Source organism: Hibiscus syriacus, unplaced genomic scaffold (genome assembly GCF_006381635.1).
Source record: "Hibiscus syriacus cultivar Baekdansim isolate YM2019G1 unplaced genomic scaffold, ASM638163v2 tig00110387_pilon, whole genome shotgun sequence".
Lineage (NCBI taxonomy): Eukaryota > Viridiplantae > Streptophyta > Magnoliopsida > Malvales > Malvaceae > Hibiscus > Hibiscus syriacus.
Genome location: NW_024062717.1, coordinates 4,321,568 through 4,326,070, shown reverse-complemented (window position 1 = coordinate 4,326,070; position 4,503 = coordinate 4,321,568). Strand labels below are relative to the sequence as shown.

Sequence of the window (4,503 nt, the reverse complement as noted above, 5' to 3'; positions counted from 1 at the left end):
ACAATCGTAATAACAACTGAAATCATAATTCAGTATTTTCTTAACAATACATAGATAAAATTACATCGAAGGATTGAAGATCGATTAAAAAAAACACAATAAGAGGAGAAGCAAGATAACGATAGCATGCATGTGATTAGTTTTGCGACGAAGAAATGGAAACCAGCTTATTGACGATAACTACTTAAAGGCATACGAAATTTGGACCGTTTTTCAGATCAAAGAAGGAAGTAATTTGACTATATTTCCCATAAATGACACAAATTTCTTCTTCATCAGCTAAAACAAATTTAATATCCCCAGCATCTCATAAACAAAGCCAGAAAACGGTCCAACCACAACATGACACGACACACTTTTTGATTCATAATTCAACATTTGGGAAAGCGATACAATTTAATAATATTGTTGGCAAAATCAGTTTAAAGAAAAAGGTTCACGTTGATATTAATTATGATTCCAATGACCCACAAATCTTACTTATAATGCTTCAATAATGAACACAAAGAAGGGCAGCAGGTCTTCTTAATTCAACAAAGATTGCCATATGGCATTCACTTTACTGCTACATTTTGAAAATGGGAGTTTTTAGGAGGATTTGATATTACATTCCAGTCCACTTATTTTGATTTTTTAAATTTTGGTAGGATTAATTTAATTATTTGTTCACTTTTGGTATACTAAGGTTCGATTGGAAATCTAGTAATTTGTGTTAATTCTTTTGTAGTTTGTATTGCAACATGTAATTAATAAACAAATTAATTTAAAATTATGTTTCCCACTGTGTTTGGCCAGACTAATAGAACACTAACCAGATAAATAATATAATTATAACTCATATATTTAAAGAAAATTACAATAATACCCTTCAATATATTAACTTTTTCAATTAGATCTCTATTTTATCAAATAAAATTCAGAATTACTTATATATATACATATAATCTATCGAGTCAGATGAGGGGAGAGTTTTATCTCATAAGACGAATTGAATTTCAAATTGGATAAAATCACCTAAACACAATTCAGACCAGATTAACCAGAAATCCAATCTAGTCCAACCCATGTCGATACCTAATCCTATATGAAATGATCCAACGTGGCAAAATAAGGATTGATCCAATAATATTATAAAAATTTAAAATTTGTATGTGGATCAATTCATCTGCAGGCTTAAAATTGATTTGTAAAAATGCAAAGCATCCCATTTTACATTTCTCATAAACAAGCCCTCCGAGAAAGCAAAGTAAAGAGGGAAATGTTTGATCTTCAAAATCACCATTGATCCTTTAGCAATTCAACAACCTTTCTCATGGAAGGCCTGTTAATAGGAAACGCAGAAGTACACTGGAGAGCCACGTTCAACACTTTCTCTATCTCCTTCAAATCTGATGCTGATGCCTTCATCCTTGGATCAACAATCTCAGCTACCCATTCGGCAGATGATGGAGATAAAGCAACCTCTGTAACCCACTTCACCATGTCCTTATTCTCACCAAATGATGGGTCATTTGGCCTTTTCCCGGTGATCAATTCCAGTAACACCACGCCAAAACTATAAACATCACTCTTTTCCGTCACTTTCAATGTGTAACTATATTCTGCAATGATTAGATCAATATAATTAGATAAACATTTCGCGAAAGAAAATCAGCATAAAATAGTACCTGGAGCGATATAGCCATGGGTTCCGGCGACGCGAGACATGGCTGCGCCACCACCACCATCACCGTCCCCAACCTCAATCTGCAACGTTTTTGCCAGCCCGAAATCCGCCACGCGTGGTCTCATCTCCGCATCCAGCAATATATTGTTACTCTTCACATCGCGATGCACGATGGGAGGCTGACAATCATGGTGCAAATAGGCCAACCCCTGAGCGGCGCCGACCGCTATCGTGAACCGTTTCGGCCAATCCGCTAAACCTGCACACTTGTCGCCGTGCAAAACGTGGCCCAAGCTCCCATTCTCCATGTACTCGTAAACCAGTATCCTGAACTCATCTCCGCTGCAACACATCAATAATTTCACGATGTTGCCATGTCGGATCCGACCCAATGTCTCGGTTTCGGATTTGAACACATCTTCCGCCTCACGTTTAACACCCCATAATCTCTTAACCGCCACGGTTTGACCGGATTTGAGTTTCACTTTATATACCCGACCCGACCCACCTGTTCCGATGATACACTCGTCTTTTAGAAACGGGAATATCTCCGCTTCGCTGAACTCGATTCGTTGAAACGATATTACTTTATAGGGGAGTCGGGTTTTGCTTAAAAATTTGGAGCGGGTTCTAAAAAACCATATGAGCGACCCGATGAGTAGTAGAAAACAGGATGTTATAATAACAATGACATATAATGTAGCGGGTTTGATTCTCGGGCATGGCGGAAGCGGTTTCAAGTTCGGGCTACAAAGATTCGGGTTATCCAATAAACCCGCAACGAAATACTCCTGATTGAAACCCGAAGGCACTTTGCCAGTCAAATAATTACCCGAGAGGTTAAACTGGTTCAGCCTCAGTTTCGTTAAATCTTCTGGAATTTTACCACTCAGTAAATTACCGGACAAATCGAGGTAAAGTAAAGCCGGTAGGTTACCGAGGGTGGGTGGAATTTCACCGGTGAATCTGTTTCTGGCAAGGTTCAGCTCAGTTTAACTCAGTCCACGAACTCACTGAATCTGGAATCTTCCCTGATAACTCGTTATCTTGCAAATCAAGTGCTTGCAACTTCAGATTAGTGATACAATGCGGTAGTTCACCAGAAAATTGATTTCTGCTCAGATTTATTTGTGTCAAATTCTTCAGTTTACAAATACCAACTGGAATCTCGCCGGAGAAATCATTACCGGAAAGCCGAAGACTGGTTAGTTGTTGAAGTGCTGAGATTGAAGAAGAAATTGAACCCTCGAAATGATTGTTTTCTAATTCAAGAAATTGAATTAAAGTGCGACCCCAAAATTTTTCAGGCAAGTTACCAGAAAGTGTATTATCACCCATTCGAACATAATTCAAGGATTCACATTCGCCGTAAGATTCCGGTATTTTCCCGGAGAACCGATTCTTAAAAACGACAATGCGTTGAAGCTTCTTTTGGTAACAAAGAAATGGCGGTAACTCCTCCTTGAAATTGTTCGTTGAAACATCAAATTCTTCCAAAGGACAAAACTTACCAATGTCGGACGGCAACTTTCCAGTAAAGCTGTTATTGAAGAGCTTTAACTGAGTGAGATGCTGATTCGAAGCTAAAACTCCAGGAATTTCTCCAATGAAAAAGTTGTCATTGAGATTCAAAGACTCGAGTGGCATTGCAGCGATTTTCTTCGGTAATTTACCGGTGAGGCTGTTCTGTGAAACGTCGAGCCGAAGAAGAGCCGGCAACTCAGCTAAACTCTCAGGTAATTCACCGGTTAACTGGTTCTGGTACAGTTCGATTTGCACCAAATTCTTTAACATTGATAAGCTTTCTGGGATTTTACCGCTCAAAGAATTGCATGATAAATCGAGATTCTTTAACGAAACGAGATTACCAATGGAAAACGGAATTTCTCCCACGAGATTCGAGTTCGATAACCATAAAACTTCGAGCTTCGACAAGTTTCCGATCTCCTTCGGCAAATGACTCGCTTTAAAAGGATTGAACCCGAGTTCGAAGTTAGTCAACTGAGAAAGATTACCCAGAAATGAAGGAATCTTTCCGTCAAGTAAATTCCCGCCAAGTGAAAGGACTTTGAGAGATCGCATATGTCCGAAGCTGAGGGGAATATCACCGGAGAAATTGTTGTTAGAAAGTCGAAGAACTTCCAGATTATTTGATGCGAAATCCGGTAACTCGCCGATGAATAAGTTATCCGAGAGGTCAAACTCCCGTAGGCGAAAACATGGAGAGAAAGCCTGAGAAGACAGTGAACCGTTGAGGAAATTATCAGCGAGATAGAGAAATCGGAGGGTCCGAATCCGGCAAAACTCAAACGGAAACCCGCCCGAGATTCCATATCCAGTAAGATCAATCGAAATAACAGTGTGGTTCCGAGCTTCACACCTAATGCCGGTCCAATTACAAGGGCTTTGATCGGGGGTCAAAATAACCCAATCACGGAGCTTCCCACTCCGATCGTCGAGCTGTGAATTCTTGACCCGGGTCAGGATTTGAGAGTCTCCATTAAAGGACACGACAAAGGGCAAAGCAAAAGAAACGCAGAAAATCAAAGTTTCGAAATTTGGATTTCTCATTTCAAAGCAAAAACAATAACACAGTTAAAAGATCATGCCTTTGTTACGGGTCTGGGGTCTTTTCGGGGATGTTTTTGTAAGAGTTAAAGATAGTAACGGTTGGGGGGAAAAGGAAACAAGTGCATGAAAATGGTGACAAATACGATGTAAAAAAATTGAGAATAAGAATCAAATTATTGTTTCGGGAAGTTCACATGGAAAGTGAAGAAAGATATGGGGAGAAATCTCAAATTTGGAAACTTCTTCTACCTTTTCCGCTGAATTTC

General features: G+C 39.3%; 1 pseudogene; it reads right to left on the bottom strand.

The window, feature by feature from the left end:
- Window positions 1–1,237: 1,237 nt before the first annotated feature.
- LOC120122728 lies at window positions 1,238–4,237 on the bottom strand (annotated as a pseudogene).
- Between the last annotated feature and the right edge of the window lie 266 nt (window positions 4,238–4,503).